Genomic DNA, 26,404 nt, shown 5'->3' with positions numbered 1-26,404 from the left:
GTTTTCTTTCCATTTCTTCTTCTTTGGCTTCTTCCCACTCTTTGTCCTGTTTCCTTAGAAAATGTGATCTGAGTAGAGGCACACAATGTCGTCCCTTCTCTGATCACCAAGTACCACTTCCCTGAAATGACTTTGGCTTCCCCCTCTGGCTGAAGGAAGGAGCGACGCCTGTCAGCTGCAGCCTTTCTCAGTGAGACGGGGGGCCTCTCCGTGCAAGAGGGAGTTCTAAGTGGACCGACTGTGTCCTGGGTGGTGTCCTTTCTAAAAGCAAAGGGGTTTTTAGCTCTCCCTGCAAATGGAGTGTGGTGTTCACCCATGCCTGAGCTAGCATACCGGCTTACTGCCACAAAACGCACACGGACGAATTCCCTCTCCTTCTTCCCAACGCGTTGTCCTGCCCCCTTCCTTGTGCCGCCTTTTACACTTGCGAGTTCTCTCTGCAAGCCAGTTGGACTCTCTAACCTGGTGGAACACTGTCTCCTTTTCTGGCTTATTTGCCTGTCTGCTTAGGGAGGTAAGTTGGCTCCCAAAGTGCTCTAAGAAGTGTTCAAGGCAGCGCAAGGTAAGCCCACAGGAGTACAGTCGTAGAAGAAAGGGGCAGATGGAGAGATGGGAGGCGGCAGCAAGGCCTCTCTTTTGGTGGCAGCGCAGTCAACATGGTTTGTGAAATCCTCTCTTCAGCTTGGAAACTTGTGCCTGTTACTGAGAAGCTTTTCCCAATAGGATTTTTCTCAGACCTCCTCTTACTCACCTGTGTGAGCAGCCTTGAACTCAGTGTACTGGGTTTTTTCCTGTTATTTATCTCATCCATACCTCTCTGTCACTTTTTGTTGGGGATCTCACGGGCATCAGAAAAGCAAAGGATTCTCCTTTGGCTCTGCTGTGGGAGGAAAAACTGTCCTGATTGCCCCTTTTTTAAGGAAAAGAGATACAGGTGATGCCTAGGAGATTTTTCCCTGCGTCTGATGAAACTAGTGTCAATCTCAAGAATATTTATGGCTGACATGAGTCTGTTTGGTCAATGTTTTTTTTTTATTTACAGTGAAGAATGCCAGACCTGAGGGCTCACGTAACGAGCAGTCTGCTGCAGTTTCCAGAGGTGACGCTTGAGGCAATTGGGGAAGAGGAGAGGAGCCGCAATTCTGTGCTGTGCGGGAAGTTTTCTAGAGGTGAGCATTTTCCTTTAAATTTGGACTTGGTATAAAGTTGTTATTGCCTGGAGGTTACCGGAAGCATCGGGTCATAGTATCAACTGTGCCAGGTCGGTGCTGTTAAGGTGCATCAGGCTTAGCGAGACCAAAAAGGATGCTTCAACGTATGCTAATATTAGAACATTGGTATAGTTAAACTTTGAAGTTATAACAACCTGCACCGATCTTGTGCAATTCAAATAGTTTACTTAAACATGCTGAGTCAGTGAGCCCTCCTCAATTTTTAATTCCATAAGAAAGCATTTTCAAAAAGGGAATAGTGGTGTTTTTGGCGGTATTTATTTGCACCGGCTCTATGACCATCGTAACATCGTGTGCAGAAATAGTTCTTCTAGGCTGTTACAGAGGCACCCCCCCTGCTTTTTCTTTTCTAGTCTGAATAAAAACAGAAGGAAGAGGGTAACGCTGTTAAGCGCTGCAGCCATATTTCCAAAGTATCTACTAGGATGCAGATGAGTACCCCGGGAGAAGGTGTCCTGTGTCAAGGACAATTAATCAACTAGGAATGAATTGGCTTAGATTTATTATGTGGGAAGCCTGCTTGAAGACTTGCATTCCCATATGCATTTCGATGATTTCTAGCAAAACCAAGCGGAATGTGGTCTAAAGACTCTAGGTCAAGATATTGTAATCTTTATCCCAAACAATTCAGATTCTTCAGTGCAGGAATGACAGGTACAAATGCAAAAGAATAAATAAGGCTGTTAATTTTAAGAGGTATGGCTTGAGGATTTCAGTGGGTGATTTAAGGAATTGACCAGGACGAGGTAAGTCGGTCTTCCTCTGTTAGGTCCTTTTAGGGAAGGAAAGGGGCAGCGACTGTGATTTTTCAGTTGTTTTCAGTCTTCTCTTGGACATTTGCTTTAGCCAGCTTTCTTTTCTCTTCCAGGGAGGAATGGCCTAGCGTGGTTGGCGCGTGGTCCTCAGCTTGAGGTAGTGAACTCTGTGACAGCAGAGCGGCTCTCTGCGCACCGTTTCAGTGGAGTAAAGAAACAGCCTCCCACTGTTCGTGTGGTGAAGGAGTTTTCCTGGCAGAAGAGAACGGGACTACTGGTTGGGTTGGAAGAAGCAGAGGGAAGTGTTCTCTGTCTGTACGACCTTGGAACATCACGAGTGGTGAAATCGTTTGTTCTTCCCGGAAGGGTACGTACTTTTTAATTGGAGAAGCGAAGCTTTTATGTTATTAGGTGCTGCATGACCCTGTCTCAGGACAAGCTTTGGAGCGCCTCTTTGTAGGAGGTATTTCTTGTCTAGTGCATTAACGTACTGTCACTTGAGAGTATCCAGTCGAGAGAGCCTTGAGGTAAAATCTTGGGCACAACAGTACTGTTATCTTTTGAGTTTACAGATAGTAAACCAAGTTTTCTAGTTTTATTGTAGAGCACATAGTTACCTGATTCTCCACTTCCACAAAAGGGCATTGAAAAATACCTTTTTTTTGGCACGAGTGAAAAAAAAATCACTACCCCACACACTTTTCTGTTTTGTTTGTTTTAATGCTACAGTGTGCTTACTCGTCTCAAGCATTTGTATTGCGGTACTTTCTAAAGCGAGGAGTTGGGTTGGTGCTCCACTGGGTGCGTTTGCCTACCGTCTGGGTAAATCTGAGAGTTGTAGCTGGAAAGACAAGTTGTGTGCTGGCATAGGCGTATAATCAATAAGTAAATTATGTGTGTGAAAAAGGACGTAGCTTTATTAAGTTTTATTTCTGAAATCTAAGCAAGCTGGGAAGAAGAACAGGAAAGGGGAAGAAGGAACATGTCATGTATTGAGTCTGTGTCTACAGAAGTGTTTTGAAACCAAATAGAGTTATAAGTCTCAGTTGTATCAGGGAGTCTTTCCATACCACAAAAAGAGTGGTTGAGGAGAAAATATGACGAAGCCTTGGGGGGACAAGTTGGCTGTTGTGTGATGAAGGTTGTGAATTTGGGAATAAAGCCAAAGCTTATCTGAGTTTCTGCTCTTATGGCCTGAATGCTCTTGATTACAAACCTGTCTGGTCTGTTGCTTTCATTTCGCTTCCTATCTTTTTGCTCTGAGGTTAGGTGAGCATAGGCAGGACACAGGTGTTGCTGGTTGGACTGTTGACTTCTGTGGACAACAAAGTTATCCAGGTTAACAGCAACTTCAAGTAATTCCGGACCGAGGTGTCAAGCCATGAGTGTATTAATACAGGGTATGTGTAGTGACTGTATGACTGTCTTTTAGTGGAAGAGTAGGTGTGTAGTTGCTCAGAGAGAAAAGGAATGACTTAGAAAACAGAACTTATAAGCTTAGAAAGAATTTTGGCTTTTTTTTTTTTGTCATGGCAACAGGTCTTTTTACCGTCTGGATGATATACATGTGAAATGCAGCAGAAAACTGAAAATGTTAAAGGAGTCTTATTGGAATTGGTTTCTAGTAAAAGCAACTCTGAATTAAAAACATTAGTTCTGTTAAATGGGTTTACAATGGTTGTATGTTTCAGAAGTATGGAATGGTGATTTCCCAAGTTTTCCTGGTTTGTATGAGGCAGAGGGGTAGCATTTGGATCCTGTGAGCTGAGAAAAGTTTTCTGAGTTCATTCCCAGAATGAGTCGGCATTAGTCTAGGAGCATATGAAAAGCCTGTGCAGAGCGCAGTGGAAAACTAGGCCGTTTCAGGAGCTTCTAGGTGGTAAATGGCAGTGTTAAAATCGGGAAACGTTGTTGGAAGACCGTATGTACAAATGGAGAAGATTCATTTGGAGCCAGTTGAACAACGGAAACAATCTTAGAAGAGCAAGAAGTTGGAAGCGACACTTGAACTTTGGCTAATTGTGCAGCAAGCTGTGTAGCGTATTTCTGCTTCCCTCATAACAGTCCTCAAGACTTGGAGCAGCAAGAATTGGAACAATCAAAGCGCTTGCGATAGTCCTTCGAGTAGGAGAGAAGACTGGAAATTTGATTTGATTTAGAGGGAATCTGAAACAGGAAATGACAGTGGTCTAAATTGCTGCGGGTGCTTCTAAGATTAGAATTCTTGTGAGCAAGATGAAAGGTAAATTGTGGAGCAGGTCGCCAGGCAGAGTAGTGGCAACAAGTGCTTGATAGGGGAGAGGAGAAACCTTTGGGGCTTTGGGGTTTGGTTATTTTTCCCCACCTCTGGGGGTAAAAATAGAAGATAAAAAATGGACTACCTTGTGAAGTTCACTCCCTTGCTTTATTTTCCTGTAACAGTTTGTTGTTGATGTAAAGCTTCCTGTTTGCATTGGGTTGCATTTTGTGAGAGTGCTAAACGATAGCCTGTGTCCTTCTGTTGTATAGCTTCAGTGCAGGAGTCTTCCTGTGCTTGTGCTCTGCTCTGGCAGTGGGTATTGTCCTGGGACGTGTTGCAACACGTGCTGAAAAATCTGTCCTCACCTTGTAATAGAGGTGCATGCCGACTGCTTGGCATGTTAGAGAGCAGCGCGCGCTTCTTCCTTCCATAGTTCATTATTTCTAAGTAGGAAATGGAAGTTGGTAAGCTGTAATAATAGACTGCACCTTTTCAGTTGAAGTTAATTCCGTGAAATAGCTGTAGGAAATACAGTAAAGGGAAGGCAATAAGAGATTTTTGTACAGGGCTGTTTTCTTTTTCTTTTTCCTTGATAGAATCGGAAACCATGCTTTGTTTTTAAGTCTTATGCTCCTGTATTTACTTTCTTGTTTGTGATGTGCCAGTTCTGGTTTCCCTTTTGAATGATTTCGACTTGGGTTGTCAAACAGCTGAAATATTAACTTGTAGTTTTCCTGCAGGTAACTGCTATAGAGCCCATAACGAGTCACGGAGGAGCCAGTGTGAGCACTCAGCACCTTCATCAGAGCCTGCAATGGCTCTTTGGAGTGGCAGCAGTGGCTACAGATGTTGGTCATCTACTTCTGGTTGACCTTTGTTTGGATGATTTGTCTTGCAGTGAGAACGATATCGAAGCATTGGGTAAGCTTCAGTTTTTAAACATGAATTGAGGTGTAAGAAAATGTGTGTCTTTTAAAGAACACATCCCGCTTTGAAGATACTAGTGTGCAGACATTTGTGAGTACTGACTGCAGGTGGCGGTCTGACATTGTATAGTCCTGAACTGATTAAAGCTAGGAGTGGCTGATTACTCCTCCTAGTGTTATAAATGCCCCCTCCCACCGAGATCGCTGTGTCACTATGGTTCTTGCCAGTGAGGTGTGGGAGTTTTACCATCTGAGTCGGTGCAGCTGCCTGGTAGGAAGTTGTGTCGGAGGTGCCCTATTTCTTGGGAACGTTCTTTGGCTCGTCTTAAGTGACTTGGGGCAAATTCTAGGCTTGTTTTCTAAAAAAAATCCAACTTGTCAAAACCCCTGCATTTGGATGAATGAAATCTCTGATTGGTGTATTCAGATTGCATCCACTGTTTTAACTATTACAACAGTGGCTTCAGGAGTTGGTGTCACTTCAAATAGCTTCACTGTGAGGCCCAAACTCCTGATGTATGGAGTCCAAGAGGAATTTGTCTATGAAGGTTACGCTTCTACTTGATTTTTGCCTACGAGTGAGAATACGTGTCCGATCAGAGAGTTCTTATGTTCTTTGAAGACGTACAAAATGGAAATGCCAAAAAAAGTGCTGCATAAATTGGTATTTTGCCTGGGACGGTCGACTTAGATTATGGGTTTTGTGATGTCAGCGTATAAAATGCACGCTAAATGGCATCACGCATTCCTTGTTTTGTGTGTGTAGATCTGGAAGTTGTCACTAGAAGTCCTGCTCAAGTCCCACAGAGGAGAGAAGCTGTGACCAGAGAAGGGAGACGTCTCTGTTTTTATTTAGAAAATCCTTCCGGAACAGCAGTGTCAACCCTGTACTACATAAGCAGAAGCAATCAGCTCGCTGTGGGTTTTTCAGACGGCTACCTGTCACTGTGGAACATGAAGACTTTGAAGAGGGAGTAAGTAGGCCTTTACCCTTGGCCACGCCTGGAGGGGCAGCGGTCTCCATTTTTTGCCTAAGGAAGTATGTGAATTTAAAGAGGACTTTTTCAGGGACTGAACCCAGTATGAGTACAATCTTGGAATGTGTAGAAATCCTCTTCTGCAATACCTTTTAAGTCATACCTGCATTAAGTGGATGGCCTTCTCCTGCGTGCACTGGGATTGTTTTCCTTATTGTGCCTGTGGATTGAGGAATTGTAACCCAAAGAAGCATGCTTTCCACGTCAAGCAGTTGGGATGCGATAGAGCCGATTTTTATCAGACAGTCTGTTCTACCAGTAGTATTCAGTGAAACCGTTGTTTCCCTGTGTGCGTATTTTGATGAAACTGATTTGAGGAACTCTTTTTCAGATCCAGTAACTGCACCTAGGGCATACTTTGAAAGGCTGAAGTATGTTAGTAGTGTGATTTTGGTGATGCTAGTCATTAAAATGTGCAGGAGGAAACAAGTGAGAGATGAAAAATCAGTAGCTGATCTGTGTCTGAAAATATATTCTTTCCTCCACGTCAGCTTTGGCTGAAATCAGAGATTGACCCATTCCGAGGCAACGATGCATGTGAATGAAAGTTTGCTTGCAACACTTGGCGGTGAGAATAAGGGAGGTGTAAATTTATAAGTAAGAAAAATTAAGAGGTGATTTAAGATCTGCCAAAGAGCAATCTCACTTGAAATATTTGGCCAGCTTCAGACAGGGATTCACTTCAGCACGTCTGCAGCGACTCACCAGAAGCTGTTGGATGCATAGCCAGTGGAGGAATAATTAGGTGGCAAGAATGGACTGTGAAGGTACCAATAAGATTCACAAGTCTGGAAGAAAAATGCTTTGTGTAGTCCAAGAAATGAGAAGCTACTTGTGTTTGGCACTGTTTTAAATTTGTTCAGAAGATATGCTGCATCTGAAGTTCAATATTGAAGTAGGCTACAACAGTAGGAGCAATCTTTTGCCTGGCTGCTGAAGTAATCCTTTATGATGTTCCTCCTCCTGAGGCAGAGGAGGACATAAGCCCAGGTTATTGCGTTTGCTGGACAGGAGTTTCCTCACCTCTTGACTGTTGCATATACAGTTGTCTCTTCCTTGACTCACTTGTTTGAGATGGAAGTATGACCTTCTGTACTTTGAGGATAAGCTCGTAAGGTCTTCTTTTCATGGAAGAAGCTGCTACCCTTCTACAAACAGTTAGGGCCGGTAGGCTCACCTTTTCTTTTTTCTTTTTCTTTTTTTCTTTTTCTTTTTCTTTTTTTTTTTTTTTAACGTTGTAGGCACCACTCTCAGCTTGAAGGAGGAAGGATTCCTGTCTATGCTGTCACTTTTCAAGAGCCTGAGAATGATCCTCTCAATTGTTGCTACTTGTGGGCTGTTCAGTCTACACAGGAAAGGTGAATAAACACTTCAGTGTCACTTCAGTGAGCCACTGAATTTTAATTTTTTTTAATATGTTTGTCGGCATACAGTCGATACAGGTATATTTGTTTTGTTTCTTGAGCTATGCAGGAGATTCTGTCAGGTAGGGAAGGTTTTAAGCTGACAATGCCATTTTTACAGGCTTTAAGAGATGTGAAGAGGGACCCGGTAGTTCCCGCCTTCAGAAAGAAGGCAAAGCAACTGTGGCTGCATTTTTGCGCTTGCATTCTTAAATGATTTCCTTTTGTTTCTTGCTGACTGCTTCACGGTTTGTTTGATGCTCCCAGCATGGTATTAAAATACCATTAAAAGCAGTTGAGGCTGCAGATCTAGAAGACTAAAGGTGCCGATACAACAGCCCGCTGCCCCTAAAGGAGGGCGGTGACAGTATTGGCGATTGCCTTGTGCCAGCTTCGGCAGTCGTGAGCCAGTGAGCCTTCGTGAGCCAGTTCAGCTCACCTGGAGGGAAGGATTCAGCAGAGAAGTCAACGGTTTCCTGCTGGATGACTGCATCACATCCGAATGCGGGAGGGTGCAGTGGGTGCAGGAGAGGGACCGGAACTTTGGTGGTAAGGGAAGGGGAGAAAGATCTCTCTCTCTTTCAGCATCATCTCAGCCGTTCCGAGAGCGACAGTCTTTTTAAGTTTGACTTTAAAGCAGTTGTGATCGAGACCTCTTGGCTGTGAAGAAGTCTATCCAACAAGTTTTAGTCCATGCAACGTATTAAAGCTTTCAAAATGTATGGTTAGCATTTGCCCTTGGAGCTTTTAGTGCCAAAATGTCCTCTTATGTATTTTAGTGGCTAAATGTGGCCAGTTACCGTGTTTTGGGAAGCGGTGTTTTTCTTGTCAGCAAGAGCGTGCTATTAAGAAAACGTCGGTCTAGAACTAATGAAATGATTATGAGGATTATAAAGCATCTTTGTAATCTAATTTCCTCATTGATACCCTTTTCAGCGAAGGTGATGCGCTGAGTTTACATCTGTTGCAGTTAACATTTGGTGACAGAAAGTGCTTGGCATCAGGACAAGTCATGTATGAGGTAAGATGTGCACGCGTGTGAAAAGAAGAGTTATTTTCTGTGGGTGAGCATCAGCTGAGTTTGCAGGGCTAATATTGACCATCAAAATTCAGAGCTGACTGGAAAAAAAGTAGTCTTTTGCTGAGTCTTCTTGGGCCTGGCCTTTGTGCATGCTTTTTGAAAACAAGGCGTACAATTTTGTGCTGCAGTGTCGTGTGTTGCAACTAGATTCGTCTGCAAAGAGCCCCTATCAATTCAATTGGTCGCCGAGGAGACCAGCTTCAGTGAAGGTAAGCCCTCACTGGGGAAGGGGATCGCGGCGGACAAGGCCGGTAAAGGGCTCTTTTGAGGGCTCTCGTAGCCGGGAAAAGCGGCTAGCTCGTGTCGGAACCGGCAGCTCGGGGGCGGGCTGCTGACGCGGCAGGGGCGGAGACAACGTCAGGCGCGGCAGTTCTAAACGGGCTGCCAGCACGCCAACGGTCAGTCGCCGAGGAGACCAGCTTCAGTGAAGGTAAGCCCTCACTGGGGAAGGGGATCGCGGCGGACAAGGCCGGTAAAGGGCTCTTTTGAGGGCTCTCGTAGCCGGGAAAAGCGGCTAGCTCGTGTCGGAACCGGCAGCTCGGGGGCGGGCTGCTGACGCGGCAGGGGCGGAGACAACGTCAGGCGCGGCAGTTCTAAACGGGCTGCCAGCACGCCAACGGTCAGTCGCCGAGGAGACCAGCTTCAGTGAAGGTAAGCCCTCACTGGGGAAGGGGATCGCGGCGGACAAGGCCGGTAAAGGGCTCTTTTGAGGGCTCTCGTAGCCGGGAAAAGCGGCTAGCTCGTGTCGGAACCGGCAGCTCGGGGGCGGGCTGCTGACGCGGCAGGGGCGGAGACAACGTCAGGCGCGGCAGTTCTAAACGGGCTGCCCCGGAGCGCAGCGGCCGGCCGCTGCGCACCCAGCACGCGGACAGCCAGTGGGCGTCACCCAGGCCCTCACTGCAGCACCGCAGTGGGAGGGGGCGAACAGGGAGCAACTTTTCGCAGGTAGGTCACTGAGAGCCTTGCGTCTGAGCTGAGCACAAGCTGGGCAAACGCAAGCAGAGGAACATCGGTGTGCAGGGGCACGGGCTCAGGGCTTGCGGGAAGCTGACGGCAGAGATCCAGCACCTCCCACTGCAAGAGAAGAACATGCCTCCAAAACGGTCAAGAGCTGCTGTGAGAAAGAATGTGGGAACTCAGACCGAGCTCCCACGAAAACAAGTGGCTGTGCAGGTTTCGGGCTGCAATGAATGCCGGAGCCTGGCACTGCTCTCACAGGGAGCCAGTGACACCGCCTGCATACGGTGTGATCAAATAAATGATCTGCTCAGGCAGGTGGTTGAACTGAAGGAAGAGGTAGAAAGGTTAAGAACTATCAGAGACTGTGAAAATGAAATAGACTGGTGGAGCCATACCCTGAGACCAAGGCAGCAGGAAGAGGCTCCATTGGAAGTGGTTGATCCCCTTCCCTCCTGTCACCAGGCGGAAGGAGAGAACTTAAGGGATAAGGAGGAGTGGAGTCAGATCCCTCCCCGGAGAGGCAAGCGGAACCTCTCGCAGCCCCCCTCACCATCCCAATTGCCCTTGCAGAATAGGTATGGGGCTTTGGAATTCGAAGACCAGGCGATCGAGGATGGAAAGGATGATCCATCCAGTGAGGCGCCCAGTGCTGGGCACTCACCCCGCCGCCTCAGGACTTCCTCAACCAAGAAAGAAAGGAAGGTAATTGTGCTAGGGGACTCCCTTCTGAGGGGAACAGAGGGCCCTATCTGTAGACCGGACCCATCCCACAGGGAAGTCAGCTGCCTCCCTGGGGCCAGAATTAAGGACATAAGGAGAAAACTCCCTTCCCTGGTTAAGACATCAGATTACTACCCACTACTGATATTTCAGGTAGGTGGTGATGAGGTAGGTACCAGAAGTCTAAGGGCAATGAAGAATGACTTCAGGGCCCTGGGACGGCTGGTTAAGGGATCGGGAGCACAAATAGTGTTCTCCTCTATCCCACCATTTGCAGGGGTTGACCAGGGGATAAATAGGAGGAGTCAGGAAATTAACTCCTGGCTCCGAGACTGGTGTATCCGGCAGAACTTTGGCTTTTTTGATCATGGGCTCATCTACAGGAAACCAGGCATGCTGGCAACAGGTGGGGGAAGCCTAACCCGAAGGGGAAGAAAGATCCTGGGACAAGAGCTAGCAGGGCTCATCTACAGGGCTTTAAACTAGGTTTGAAGGGGGACGGGGATGAGACCAGGATTACAAAAGTGGTGCCTGGGAGAAGCGTACCAGTGCTTCTGGGTAAAAGTGTTAGCAAGGTCTTGCAGCCTGTCCCAGTGGTGGTGGGGGATGGTGAATTGTGTGACAGCCAAGGCACGAGGGGTAGTGATAATTTGGTAGCTACAGTAGTGCCTAAGTATGATCAGGTGCGAATTAGGGCTTGTCCCCCCAAGAAAGTGGCAGGGCAATCAGCCCAGCTGAAGTGCATCTATACTAATGCACGCAGCATGGGAAATAAACAGGAGGAGCTGGAGGCCATTGTACAGCAAGGAAACTATGATATAGTCGCCATCACAGAAACGTGGTGGGAGGACACACACAAGTGGAGTGCTGTAATGGATGGCTACCAACTCTTCAAAAAGGATAGGCAAGGAAGAAGAGGTGGTGGGGTGGCCCTCTATGTTAGGGGCAGTTTTGAATGCCAGGAACTTAACAGTGTGGATGACAACACTGAGTGTGTATGGATAAAAATTAAGGGGAAGGCTAATAAGGCAGACATCGTGATGGGAGTTTGTTATAGACCTCCTAATCAGGATGTAGAAGCCGATGAAGTATTCTACAAGCAGCTGGCAGAGGTCTCACAATCATCTGCCCTTGTTCTTGTGGGGGACTTCAACTTCCCAGACGTCTGCTGGAAATACAATGCAGCAGAGAGGGAACAGTCATGGAGGTTCCTGGAGTGTGTGGAAGACAACTTCCTAACACAGCTGGTGAAGGAACCAACTAGGGGAAGTGCCCTACTGGACCTACTGTTTGTTAACAGAGAAGGTCTTGTGGAGGATGTAAAGGTTGGAGGTCGCCTTGGGCACAGTGATCACGAAATGATAGAATTTTCAATTCTTGATCACGTAAGGCGGGGAGCCAGCAGAACTGCCACCTTGGATTTCCGAAGGGCAGACTTTAGCCTGTTTAGGAGCATGGTCGAGAGTGTCCCTTGGGAGGCAGTTTTGAAGAGCAAAGGTGCCCAGGAAGGCTGGGCATACTTCAAGCAGGTGCTCTTAAAAGCTCAGGAGAAGGCCATCCCCTTGTCTCGAAAAACGAGCAGACGGGGAAGACGACCAGCCTGGCTAAATAGAGAACTTTGGCTGGACCTCAGGAAAAAAAGAAAAGTTTACATTCTCTGGAAAAGGGGGTTGGCAACTTATGAGGATTATCAAGATATAACAATGCTATGTAGGGGGAAAATGAGAAGGGCCAAAGCTCAATCAGAACTCAGCTTGGCCACTGCAGTCAAAGACAATAAGAAAAGGTTCTTTGAATATATCAATAGAAAAAGGAAGACTAGGGAAAATGTAGGCCCGCTGGTGAACGAGACAGGTGCCCTAGTGGTGGAGGACGCAGAGAAGGCAGAGTTACTGAATGCCTTCTTTTCTTCGGTCTTCACTGCTAAAGCTGTCCCTCATGAATCCCACCCTCTGAAGGCAAAAGGGGAGGTCTGGAGAGTGGAAGATTTTCCCTCAGTTGAGGAGGACCGGGTCAGAGACCACTTGGCCAAGCTGGACATTCATAAGTCCATGGGCCCTGATGGCATGCATCCGCGAGTGCTGAGAGAGCTGGCGGATGTTATTGCTAGACCACTCTCCATCGTCTTTGAACGGTCATGGAGAACAGGAGAGGTGCCTGAGGACTGGAGGAAGGCCGACATCACTCCAATCTTCAAAAAAGGCAAGAAGGAGGACCCAGGGAACTACAGACCGGTTAGTCTCACCTCTGTCCCTGGGAAGGTATTGGAGCGACTCATTCTGGATGTCATCTCCAATCACGTTGAGGAACAGGAAGTTATTGGAAGTGGTCAACATGGATTTACCAAGGGTAAATCGTGCTTGACCAATCTGATAGCTTTCTATGATGTTATAACTGGTTGGCTGGATGAGGGGAAAGTCGTGGATGTCATCTACCTTGACTTTAGCAAGGCTTTTGACACTGTCTCCCATGACATCCTTATTAGGAAGCTGAGGAAGTATGGGCTAGATGAGGTGACAGTGAGGTGGATTGAGAGTTGGCTGCGGGACAGGACTCAGAGGGTTGTGATCAGCGGCACAGAGTCTAGTTGGAGGCCTGTAACCAGTGGTGTCCCCCAGGGGTCAATACTCGGTCCTATTTTGTTTAATATATTCATTAATGACCTGGATGAGGGGACAGAGTGTATCCTCAGCAAGTTTGCTGATGATACCAAACTGGGTGGGGTGGCTGACACCCCAGAGGGCTGTGCTGCCATCCAGCGTGACCTGGACAGGCTGGAGAGCTGGGCAGAGAAGAACCTAATGAGGTTCAACAAAACCAAGTGCAAGGTCCTGCACCTGGGGAGGAAGAATGCTAGGCACCAGTACAGGTTAGGGGCTTACCTGCTGGGAGATAGCTTGGAGGAGAAGGATCTGGGGGTTGTGGTAGACAGTAAATTATCCATGGCCCAGCAATGTGCCCTTGTCGCCAAAAAGGCCAATGGAATCCTGGGCTGCATAGGGAAGAGTGTGGCCAGTAGGTCGAGGGAGGTCATTCTCCCCCTCTACTCGGCACTGGTGAGGCCACAACTGGAATACTGTGTCCAGTTTTGGGCTCCCCAGTTCAAGAGGGACAGGGAACTGCTGGAGCGAGTCCAGCGAAGGGCAACTAAGATGATTAAGGGCTTGGAGCACCTCCCTTATGAGGAAAGGCTGAGAGAGCTGGGACTCTTTAGCCTGGAGAAGAGAAGGCTGAGGGGAGACCTGATTATGGCATACAAGTATCTAAAGGGTGGGTTGAAGAAGGATGGAGCCAGGCTCTTTTCATTGGTTCCAAGTGACAGGACGAGGGGCAATGGGCACAAGTTAGAACACAGGAAGTTCCGTTCAAATACACGGAAACAGTTCTTTACGGTTCGGGTGACAGAGCACTGGAACAGGCTGCCCAGGGAGGTTGTGGAGTCCCCTTCCCTGGAGATTTTCAAGACCCGCCTGGATGCAGTCCTGAGAAATGTGCTCTAGGCAATCCTGCTTTAGCAGGAGAGTTGGACTAGATGATCTCTAGAGGTCCCTTCCAACTCTGATAATTCTGTGATTCTGTGATTCTGTAATTCTTGAAGAGGAAGCAGCTTTTACAAATAAAATTATTCTTAAACAGCAAATTGAGGGCATGTAGGAAGAAAAGACAGGGCCTCGAATAGCTTTGTTTAACCAACCTGCAGACTTGAATAAGCTTCCCTCTGTCTCCCTTTCTCCAAAGACGGTCATCTATACCTGTTTCTTCTTTGCTGATCTTTGGGTTTAGTTTCTTGGTTTCCTTTTGAGCTCTGTCAGCTGGACTTCACATGAAATGTACCTACAGCGTCTCTTACGTGTTGATGATCCTGAAACCTTGTAGCTGTAAAGATAACTTGTTCTTCTCTTTGGCTGGGTTACCTATTGAATCCACTCTCAGAGCCAGCAAAATATGTAAATACAGTAAACAGTGGGATGACTCGTTCAGAAGAGAATACAGAAATGTACAAGCTGGCTCCAAAGGTGGTGCGTTTAAAATGCAGGTGAGGTATCATTATATCTGGTATGTAACAGATATAGGGCGCATCTGTGTAATGTAGAATTCTATTCAGTAGTATGCTTGGAAGTCTTCCAAAACCTTTTTGAGGGGAAAGTAATCTTAATTCAGAGCAAGCCTTTCCTCCTATTTTGATCCTTTGTCTTGCATATTCTCAACAGGACAAACCCCAAAAGGTGCATTAGGCCAGGATCTGTACTCTACCGTGGGCACTTTTAGTCCCAGAACACTTCCTTGGAATCACAGCTTGGTCGGTACCACATGACTGTCTGCCTACACGGCTGTCTGAGACAAGTTTCTTTCCATCCTCACTGGCAGAAAAGCGTCTACTTCCATATTGGAGTGTGACCAGTGCATCTCATTTGAAAACTCTCTTCCTGTTTTACTGGTCGATAAAGTCCCTCCTTCATCACTTCCATACAATGGAGTTCCTTAAGTGGGATTTGCTTGCCCCAGTGTGGGAAGTTTCAAATAGACTGCTTTGCTTCAGAAGTTGTCTTAGGCAGGAATTGTTTTGGTATTATTTTGCCCTTTCCCTCTGCGCCCTCTTTGTGGAGGACTGGCTCTTCATATATGAACGAAAGTCTAAATTTCTAGCTCTTAAAATTAGTCTCTGACAGGTTTCTGGAGTTTTAGTACTTTACCTGATGAAACTGTCTTTTGGAGTGGTGGATGTCTCGTTCAGGACAACATCTTTTATTAAAATTGGGTGTAGTGATCATTCATTCTGTACCAAAAATGAGGCTCTTTGCCTATGCTTCACATCAGTTTTTCAAAGAGATGGTTTTCATTTTCCTCATCTCCTCTGCATGTCTGTTATTTTTTTTAGGAATGAAAACCATAATTTTTTGTAATTATTACTGGTTTTAGACAGCCTTGATATTTATTTGAAACATTTCCTGGAACTATGAAGAGAAAGCTTGCCTCTTCTCAGGTGAATTAGATGTATGTTATGAGATCGTATGGGAATGTGTTGTTTCATGCTAATTTAGGAAAGTTTTAGGAAACTTGGGTAGAACGTGGTGTGATCCGTTTCTGGGTTGGCTTTTGTTTGGTGGTGGTGGATTTTTGTTGTTTTTTTGTTTGGTGTCCACAGTACGCCCAGTCTTGCACCGTACAGCAGACAGTTTGAAGCAATGCTGTGTTTGGAAAGACGGTTCATTTTAGTTAATGCTTACTTAGCAACTGGTGGCATCAGGGGTTGAACACAATCCTGCCGGGGTTTCAGTGTATCTCAAAGCAGTTTGCTTACTCTGTAGTGCTTTGTGATCCTAAATGCCTTGGCCACGTGCATCCCATGTCCTCTCTGTTTTCCCCTTTTGCTGTTGGCTGTGCTCGGTGAAGGACCTGAGGGCCATTCACCCATTTCACCCAATTCACCCATTAATCAGTCTCTGACAAGATGAGAAGAGGAGGTGGCAGGAGCATACGTGGTTTGAAAGAAGATTGTTCATCAGTAAGAAGTTCTCGTAGTTCCCAGCGAGGGATGTGCGTTCACTCTGGCGATGTGCCTCTAGATCATACCTCTCGACAGAGCTTTAGCTGCTGCGATGGCGTGACTTCTCTGACTTCATCAGTTCTGTGACCAAGACACGGAGGAAAGAGCTTTGTGTGCATGCCTGCTGCGTTATTTCAGATATCTCTTTGTAGATATATATTTAGGTTTATAAAGAAACATTGACATTGCAAGGAAGTCTGCAAAACACATTTAGATCTGAATGATGTTAGGGAAATGCTAGAGTTTGAAAACGTGCCTGGTCTGTACCGCCAAACTTAGCTGTTGGGGTTTGACACTGAATTCTCTTGCATGTCATTTGTAGTTTCTATTTATTTCCCATGAGCTTATTTGTTACAATATACACGGTAAAATATGCTTATTATATGAGATATAGAGTGTCTTTCATATTTAGCTATAATGTATGTTTTTATCTCAAAATGACCCTTTGTCTCTTCTGTTGTTTCCCCAGGGTTTGAAAAACTGTGACGAGAGGTACACTTTAGATCTCATGGGAGGAGTCTTTCCCTTGAGAGGGCAGATCAGCAGTATTAAACTACTCAGCTGTCAGACCGTAGAAAAATTTCTCAGCCCTGTTGACAGAGAGGATAGCATTATTGAAGGTTTGTTCTGATGCCTGTGTTTGATTATTTTAAAATACGTGGGTTTGGAATGTAAGCAATGGATGCTGTTCTGGCCACAGGGTCTGAAAGCCTTAAATATCTGTACAGACTGGATTGTTGGGATTATTGAAAAAGACAAACCGTGTGCTTAAGTTATGTGAGACTTCTTTAAGGTAAAAACTAGGTGAGTTTTCACGCTTGCTGACATGCTCTAGCGATGTATGGTGGGGTCATCTGTATACTGCTGGTCAGGCATTTTATTCCTTCAGCTGTCACCTTTGAACAATAAGATCATTCTCTCCACTGCTTTGGAATGTTATCTGAATCTCTTTTTGCCCTGTTCAAACCTGTTTGCGTGTCTACTTCCAGATGGTAGTCCCTCACAGGTGGTGTTCCCCAGGGCTCAGTACTGGGGCCTGATGTCTTTAATACCTACCTTTATTAATGATCTGGACAGAGGAATGGAGCGCACCCTCAAGAATTTTTCAGAGGACACCAAGCTGAGTGGGAGCCTTGATCCGCTTGAGGGTAGGAAGGCTCCACAGAGGGATGTGGACAGGCTGGCTGGCTGGACTGAGGCCAATGGTCTGAGGTCCAACAAAGGCCAAGTGCCAGATCCTACGCTTGTGTCATAACAACCTCATGCAACAGTACAAGCTTGGGGAAGAAGTTCTCAGGATCACAGCCATCGAGGGGAGAGAGAGCACTTCACAGCAAAGTTTCTAATTGATATCGAATGTGATGTTCGTTGTATGAAATTGACTTGTTGGCCAGGTCGGGTCAAGTGCCCGGGTGTCGCTCCTCTATGATTCTAAGAGTGGCTGGAAAGCTGCCTGGTGGAAAAGGACCTGGGGGTGCTGGTCGACAGGCATCTGAATAGGAGCCGACAGTGTGCCCAGGTGGCCAAGAAGAGCAATAGCATCCTGGCATGTCTTAGAAATAGTGTGAGCGGCAGGAGTCGGGAAGGGATTGTCCTGCTGTACTCGGCACTGGTGAGGCCACAGCTTGAAGACCGTGTTCAGTTTTGGGCCCCTCCCTGGAAGAAAGACCTTGAGGTGCTGGAGCATGTCCAAAGAAGGGCAATGAAGCTGGTGAGAGGTGTAGAGCACAAGTCTTGCGATGAGCGGCTGAGGGAACCGGGGTTGTTTAGCCTGCAGAAAAGAAGGCTGAGGGGAGAGCTTCTTGCTCTCTTCAGCTACCTGAAAGGAGGCTGTAGTGAGGTGGGGGTCAGTCTCTTGTCCCAAGTAACAGGATGAGAGGAAATGAGCTCAAGTTGTGCCAGGTCTGGTTTAGAATGAGTATTAGAAACAAATTCTTCACGGGAAAGGTTGTAAAGCGTTGGAACAGGCTGCCCAGGGAAATGGTTGAGTCACCATCCCTGGAGGTATGTAAGAGACCTGTCGCTGTTAGGTTAATGGTTGGACTCAACGATCTTAAGGGGCTTTGATCTTAAGGGTCTTCATCTGAAATGCCTTTGGATTAAGAGAACTGGTGTTGTGTGTGTAAGTGTGGAGGTGTGAATGTTGTGAATAGTTTATGTTAAAATCTCTATTCCAATTTCTGGTTTGTCAGGGTTTCTTTGTTTATTTGGTGTGATAATTGTGGTCTTTCGTTCGGAATATGCATGGAAAGGAGCTATTCTTAAAACTCGTCATTGAGTCAAAGCTGGAAATGAATAATGCCAGCTGTGTGAGACAAGCATATACGACAATTATTTGTATGCTTTCTAAAAGTCGCAATGTATGTGTTCCTAGCATGCTTTTTTTGCTAAACTGTTCATCTAGCTAAACGTCTTGATCAGCTCTTCATGTACGGAGAACTTAATTAGCTAATAATTGTGTATTTGACTTTGCTTAGAACGGATGCAATTTGAACAAGCAAAAGGGGCAGTATGACTGAAACCTGTCGCAGAGATGTTTGCTGCTCTGTAATTTTTTTCACTACTCTTAGTAAGTGTTGTGTTTCATGAGTGATAGAACAAAATTAAGCCAAAATCGAAAGTGGTGTTTTAAAAATATCGGATCTACCCTATTTTCTGCAAATAAAACAATGTCTTCTCTTTTACAGTAATATATCCTGACGTCAGTGTAGCAGTCTTCAGTTGGCAAGTGCAAACATACGGTCAAGGCAAACCATCTACTTATTTGGGCGTATTTGACATTAACAGCTGGTATCATGCTCAAATGCCAGACTCGCTAAGGTAGATTTTTATTAAGTTGCTTTCAATATCCCTGCAAATAATTCATTTGAATGTCGGCGTTTAGCTGACGCCCTTGTTTTCTTTAAGGCCAGAAGAGTTCCTTCATGATTGCCCCTATTTTGCTTTGTGGTCACTGGAGACTGTGACAAGCATGACTTCTCCCGAGCTCCTTTTGGATATTCTGGTACATGAGCACAGTCTACGTCGGGAAGTTCCTCCTTTTTATCCACCACCGGAGCAGTTTTTTAATCCGAGTGCCTGTACTTTTGGTAGGTATTTCAGTGCTTTTAAGAGCGATAAGCTTAAAATGAGATGCTATTTCTCGGTTCTCTTGTTCATTGTCTGTCACACAAAAACCAAACCCAACCCCCCACACCCCCAACCCAACTCTGATGACGTTGTACTAACGAGGTATTTCCTATTGTGAAATATATCTGGCAGTCTGTGGAGTTTTGCTGCTTTTGTGACATAGCCTGTGAAGTGGTGCTGGTTATAGAAGGAAATGACTTGGAACTGAAGCTCAAAGTACTCAGTTCTATCTTTCCAGATACTGCTATGTAAACAATGTAAACTGGTCATAACATAACTGAGAGAGTCTGGAAGGTTGTCAAACGTTTGTTGTTTCTGCAGATGGCACGTGCTTGCTGAACTCCGGAGTTGTTCACATGACTTGCACCAGCTTCCAGAAGGAGGTGACCTTTTATTCTGTCTCTGTTGAGAATGTCACGAGGTGGACATTTTCTAAGCTTTCTGTTGCACTGCTTTCAGTGTCCGAGACCATTTTATGCTCCTCCTGCCCATCCACACGCGTAATTGCAATTGTAGCCTGTCACCAGATTTATGCAAATGCTCATGCTTTAGGTCCGCTCTTGGGACTGTAAAACCACCACGGTCTCCTGTGGAAGCATGATCAGGGATTGGATGTCTAGAAAGGAATGCAATGTTGCTCTAGGAGCAAGAACAGAAATGTTGTGGAAGTCGGGGAAAACTGTTACTTCTTTACGAGCCATCGGTCAAACTGCCTGCATAGTCTTGAGTTAGAGTTTTTATCCCCGATTAACTTGAAAAAAGGGAGCCAGAATGGAGAAAATGAGAAATTACTTAACTGTTTGAGAAGAACGGAAACTTTTTTTCTCCCAAACTTGGCCCAATTGCAACTTCCGAGCCACTGCCCAGATTGTGACACATAATGTTGACTTAAGTTTCAGCTCGCTAAATATTTCCAACATGGATCAGCTTCTGCACAAACAAGCATCGAAAGGATCTTCCAAAGCGTGGTTTACAGTTGTGTGTTAGTTTAGCTGCTATAGAATGCATTTTGTGTCAGTGGTCAGGGAAAAAGAAAGGCGTGTGTATCGAGAGAGAAGCTAGAAAATACTTAATCATTGCAAGGGCTGCTCTTTTCTTTCACAGGATTTTTAAAATAAACTGTAACTGTTAGTTTGGCTGCCGTCTTTAAGACTCGGCATAGTAATGCTTACTCAGATGGCTAAGCCAAAGCACATTCCTGATGCAGGCTTTCTGACAGTTTAAGGGGACGTTTCTATAATTTCTCTTAGCGGTTACCCAGGCCCTTAGTGACCGACTAACAATGCGGCCTTTATCAGTAGTTTTGGATTGATGTTTCAGACCCTGAATTTTTTGAAGAAATCTGTCCCTTCAATGACTGAAGCCATTGGTGAGAGCTACCACAGGTGTCTGGTAGCTGGCTTGCTGTCTCCAAGACTTGTCGATGTCCAGCCATCCAGTTTGAGCCAGGTGAGCGCATATGAGGGGATCAAGGGGGAGATACAGCCCTCTGGTTTGGCGGGGCTGGAGAGGCTACAAGACATGATAACGTGGTTTTCGTATTATTTGCCAGTTGCCCTGAAATACGAGTGTTGGCTGGAGTTAGCAGAAGAAATAGTATGCTTAGCCGCAAACTATGGAGTTTGACTGGGAACAGCCCTAAGAGATTTGTCTTTAGAGACCCGTCTCTTAATTCTGGGCCACAGACACGCACAAGGAAGCGTGCGCTCAGTGCTGGTCACGCGCAACATCAAGCCTCTTTCCCTCAGAGCAACCTTCATCCCCATCGGTTTCTCGAAGCATGAAGTTTAGTGCAGTAGCTGACGATGGGGGTGTCTCGCTGGGATGCGAGCTGTTGCAAACGTCAGCTTGCTGCACTACACACGACCGTTTGCTTCCAAGGAAGAGAGCTGTGGTAAAGGATTACTGGTGTCAGGTGAAAGCAGATCTTCACCTCTGCGGCCTTTGCCTCGTGCTACAGTAGCCCAACGTACTCCTCTTAGACTGCCCTCTTGTTGCTGCAACACTGTCATCACCTTTATCTCATGACGCTCACTGCCTTCTGTCTGCTTTATCTCGCCATAGTGACTTCACCCCCTCTGTCACAGGTTTTCCTTTGGCACCGACCGTTCTCTCTCATCTGAAGAGCTTCATGAGAGATGGAGTCTTTGTGATGAACAGCCCGTCTATTTTTTAATAGCCTTTGCTGGATTGTGACTGTGCCGTTCAGAGACTTGTTATGCATTTGAGCAGGGATTCCTTTGGAATGTTAGTGAGACAAATTGCAGCAGTAGGGTCGAGAAGCTTGGTTTGCAGTTTTGTTTGCCACTGTGAATAGCATTTGGTGTGTTTCCTTGCCTGCAACCAGTTTTCAGAAAAAGATGGAAATATCACATGTGTGTTCCACTGTGTAGAAATCCCTTGGAATGTAACGATTTTGCCTAGAAGGGAAAATGCTTTTGAATGTCTTTAAAAAAACCCAACTAAACAAAACCCCCAAAAGAGCAAAGTAAAAGTTTGTGGAGGAACCTTTCACCCTTCCTGCACTCCTGATGGCAACCTTACACGCACGGAATGCGTAATGGGGAGTGGCAGAGGATGTTACAGAAAAGAGCTAATTGGAAGTCAGTGCATGAAGCCTGTACTGCAGAGGCATGGATCTAAAGATCAGAATTAGCCTTCAGTAAGTTGAAATGTCAGAGGAAAAGTTACTGTGCTCCTCAGACCAAGGAGCAGTCCAGCCTGTGGCTCAAATTAAGACAAAGAGTGTGGAATGACTCGCATGTCTCCGAATTGACTTTGTGATGTCTGACTGAGTATACAGCTAGAAACAAACATTCACCGTTGATGGTTCAGGTGCTGAAAGTAGGTAAGATTCTCATTTTATTCTGTCTGTTATGTTTAGGAGGAGCAGGTGGAAGCAGTATTGTCAGCTGCTGTCCAGACAGGTTCTGCAGAACTTCTGAGAGGATGCATTAAACGTTGGACATCTGAAGGTAATACTTCTTGCCTTCTTTTAAGGTGACATATTTTTTGAGTTTGAAATTTTTGATTCATTTCTTTTTTGTTCTCTTTTTTTCTAAAGTTGCCAGAAGTTCTGCAGTAGCCCAATCTGGCAAGATCCTTCCTCGAATTGAAAGGAAGCGGGCTGTTGAGAGAGCCAAGCCTTACCGTTTGCCTTCATTGGTATTAAGAGAAGGTAACTTTTAGGAGAGGGAATATAGTGGACAACTCACTGTCACTTTGATTACACAAGGCTGATATGTTTCCCTTCTTGCTTTACAGAATCAAGACCAAAGCCATTATCAACAATAACGAAACAAGCTCATGTGGGAAATGTGTGTAAAAGAGAAAATTTCCTCAGTCACGTATTGGCCAATATCAGAAAATTCTGGGAAGGAAATGAGCAGAAACCCAGTTTCTCCCAACGCGATGGGTAAGCAGCCTTTTGTCACAGTCTTGAGCTACATGTGTGGAGAGAGAGAGAAAAATCCATTTGCATTATGTGAGTGTTTTGGAGGGAAGGTGCACCTGCACAAAACTTTGGCTTTTTTGCACGTACAATATAGAACACTTGAGAAACTGTCCTTCATAAGGAGTATTTAGAGAGAGAGTTCTGCTATGAAAATCTCACTTATGCAAATACATTTAGATATATGAATATATACACACACACATACATACCACATTGCCATTATGGTGAATGTGTTTACAGAATTTAAGATGGCTGACACAAAAACTTTGATTACCACTAAGGTACCGTTGTACAGATTTTGATAGACTTGCTCGTGGGATCGAATAGTAATCTTTTACCGCTTCCTGCCCAGTTGCTGCTTCGTTTCTGTCTTTTTTACATCAACTTAAGCAGAATTCTAATGAGCAGGAAAGAGGCTTGCGGTTGTCCGATGATTTTCCTACGGGTGGCACGGTCAAATAAACTTGAATTCTGGTATGTGTGGACTTCAGGGGAATGGGAGTCAGTTACATTTTCCTTGTAATTCTAGTCCTAGAGCTACAGAACCGCCAGCCACAACATCAACTCCCCGTGATGCAGAGTTGTGCGATGCGTTTGCTGGGACACCAATTACAAAATCTTCACAAAAATGTTCCAGGAATAGTGGATCTAGCATGAATTTTTCCAAAAGGTGTTGCTTCTCATATGTGGATGGATGGATGGATGTGTGTGTGTAGACTTTCTGTGTTTTCCAAGTGCTTGCATTCTGCTTTGTCTCTGTGAAAGAAAAGGTCAACTTGGGCACACAAGTGAGGGGAGAATGTGAAGTGGTGCCAGTGTTGCAATGTAGATGATATTTCTTCTGGCGTGAGACTGACCTGACTTGCGCAATTTGCAAGGGATTCCTCTCTCCTCAGTGGCAGTGGTTTGGGAAATTAAGCATGAGATGTACCAAAATACTTGAGAAACTAGAAGATGCCTGTAGCTTGTTCTTGGGCCTGATACATCACCTGAACAGGGAGGGTCCACCTGTATTTCTTGTTCCTGGAATGTTTTTGTTATGTGTCGTGTCAGATTTCTTGACCGCAGCGTGATTTTTTTCCCCCCATTTATTTATTACTTTTCATCTTTTAAATTGTGAATCTTCCAGATTGCTGGATTTGGTGGGCCGTCCCGTTCCTTCGTGTTCTCCCGTGCAGACTCGTAGCTGGCAGTTCCCATGCAGACCACCTACTTCATCTGTGGCATCCAGCCCCTTTGGATCAAATATGTGTGGTCCCATCTCACACAAGAAATTTGCGGGAGCATCAGAGCTGAATGTACCTGAGACTCCTCCTGTGGTTAAGGTTTGTATTTTAAAAAAGCCAGCAACAACAACCGACCACACCAGACGCCGGTAAACTTGGTGTGAAATGAAACCACCAAAGAATTTAACGGAAACACTGTTGCGTTCACCTTGTGGAATATTTTCAGTGTGCACGTGAGTATTGCATATACAGTCCTTTTGGAAGCAGCGCGTTAGGACCAGTCTTGAAGAGGGGAAGCTTAGCTCTAATTAAATTGCCGTGTGCCCATTGTCCCATAGCTTTGGGAAATACACTTCTTTATATTGCATGGAAGAAAGTGAGTTAACACTGGCATGTGGTCAGTACTCATTCAGGAAATCGCCTTGAGGAGAAGTGTATGGATTTCCCCAAGAATGTAGGCAGGAAGCAGCTGAAGTTGAAGGAAATATTCCTTTTCCGCAGGAAGAAATAACTGTTTCTAACAATTTTCCTAAAACTGAGGAAATTAATGTAAGTCAGCTATGTTCCCATTTTTGACAAAACAGAAAAACTCTTTGCAAATGGAGGACAGTCCTGTCTTACTGACAATTGGAAGGCACCCAAAACGGTCTCAGTTTCTTTAGCTGGTGAACGCAAGTTAAAGCCTCATTACATAAGGGCAGTTCTGTTTTTCTCCTATGCGTTTTGTGGACCTCTAACACCGAATAGAACCCGTCAAGACTGGGGCCTTTGAGGGCTGTAGTAGGAAAAACAAAAGTGCCTAAACTATTTTTTAAAATAACCATACATTCGTTTGGTTTGTTAGAACTTAAAAGTTTCTTAGTTGACTTAATAAAAGAAGTCGTTTAATTGTTAAAGACAACACAAAAAGTTGGGGAGTGCAGCTTTTCGATACTGGGGGCCGTTTACCAAATGACAAAATGCTGTGGGAACCAAACTCATTGTCGGAATGATTTAGGTGCTGAGATCATTTACTCTCTGTTCCTTATTAACATAAACAGAATTCCCCGTAATGAGTTAATTTCAGCATCAAGATACTTCAAGCTACTTAAAAGTCTTTTTTTTTTTTCTTAAACTACATTTTTTACCATCTGAACTTTGTAAAATATGAATTTTGAAAGGTTGTTCACATGGACTGAAAATTAGAACTAGTGATTCTCCAGTTGTCCCAGGTTCTTCCCCATTGTTTTCACTTCTGCTGGCGCTGATGAGTTCTTCAGAAGACATCCACCATGAATCGTTAGTAACAGTTAGGAGTGAAATGCAAACTGAAGGGAAGGCGTACCACAAATAGATCGGTCTTAAGTAAGAGAAAGTGCTTTTCAGTGTCCCACATTTGAGATGAAGTTAAATGGGCAGTCACTTATTTAGCTGTCTCGGCTTTGAGATTTAGGATGACACTGTAGAGAAGAGGGTTACAGACTTGGGAATACGTAAATCCCTTATGGTGTAGATGGGAAATTTGTGATGGGAAGAAGGCAGCGGGTACATGAGACGGTCACAAAGCTTCTGCAGTCATTCGTGTGGCAGTACGGGGAAGGTTTTTCTGCTTTCGTTATAACTGTTTTGTCCTGATTTAGATGTAAACACCTGCTTTTGGCTCGTCTGCCTTCACTGAATTGAGGACAAAGTAGTCACTGCTCTCTTGTTTGTAGATTTGTAAGCATGAAAGGAAAGCTTATGGCAGACTAGTATGTCTTGAGTTTAGTTGTGAAGCATGGTGTGTTGCTATTATAGGATGCTTTGGCAACTTTGGACAAGGCAGGAGGCAAGAAAACGAGCCGGTTCTATGGAGACTGCTGCAGAGGGGCTTCTTCCTTCTGCCATCGTTGGCTAGCACGATAACGTAGAGGGCTGGGCAAAGGTGCTTACACAGGGGTTAAATTCTCTTGAGCATCGGAGTCACTGGAAATAAGTCACAGATACTACTTTTGTTCTCACCATAAAAGCCTGAGTATCTCACTCAGGATCGTCAGATCTGAGGATCTAGAAGGAAAGAAGAATTGCTCAGTACAGGGAACTAGAAAGCACGAGGTGGAGGTAGTTAAAATATACGTGTTGTCTCGTGTAATCCAAGTGATTCCTGAAAGCGCAGTGTCGAGATGCCGAATGTGATACCTGGCCAGTTTGGCGCAGTGTTGCGGTCACACCTCTCATGACTGAAACTTCAGACGTTGGGGACATTTTGCCCCATTAGGTGCAGAGTCGGTCACTCCGTGTGGGTTAGTAATCGGTCCAGAAGGTACTGCAATGGGATGATTACTGGCAGTTGTGTATGCAGCTTGTATTGTAAAGCCGCTCACTTTGTCCACGAGTGGGGACAAATCGTTACTCGTGAAGAGGAACACCAGAAGTGGAGCACTGAATGCTCTCTTCTATCCCTTCAACACATGAACTGTTATCTGTAGCAGAGAGTACCTTGTACGTGTCTTAACTTTTTACACCCAGTGGTGATCTGAAAGGAAAAGCAGCATTTCACTGTCCTCGGTTTCATCTAGCTCGACTTGAAGTTAGTCTGTTTGGTAATGAATATTGCCTTAACGGACCTTTTTTAACTTCAGGGGATTGAAGATAGTGCAGCACTGGGAGCATCTCCGTGTCAAGGAATGGGCCAGATTGACACTGCTCATGAGATAAAAACGGCAGTCACTCCCA

At 45.3% G+C, this 26,404-nt stretch overlaps 1 pseudogene across 1 annotated transcript in view; it reads left to right on the top strand.

The window, feature by feature from the left end:
* Positions 1-1,048: 1,048 nt before the first annotated feature.
* The window catches only part of LOC309684912 (protein ELYS-like), a 186,299-nt pseudogene continuing 160,943 nt past the window's right edge, over positions 1,049-26,404 (top strand). The window contains exons 1-11 of the transcript in view: positions 1,049-1,169; positions 2,101-2,354; positions 4,967-5,147; positions 5,919-6,126; positions 7,431-7,547; positions 8,529-8,613; positions 16,371-16,499; positions 18,603-18,721; positions 18,809-18,990; positions 19,352-19,413; positions 20,351-20,479. The product of the transcript in view is annotated as a protein ELYS-like (transcript). The remainder of the gene's footprint in view (positions 1,170-2,100; positions 2,355-4,966; positions 5,148-5,918; positions 6,127-7,430; positions 7,548-8,528; positions 8,614-16,370; positions 16,500-18,602; positions 18,722-18,808; positions 18,991-19,351; positions 19,414-20,350; positions 20,480-26,404) is intronic.

Source organism: Vanellus vanellus (genome assembly GCF_965231255.1).
Source record: "Vanellus vanellus genome assembly, contig: HAP1_SCAFFOLD_40, whole genome shotgun sequence".
In the NCBI taxonomy this organism is placed as follows: Eukaryota; Metazoa; Chordata; class Aves; order Charadriiformes; family Charadriidae; genus Vanellus; species Vanellus vanellus.
This window is presented reverse-complemented; position numbering and strand designations above follow the sequence as displayed.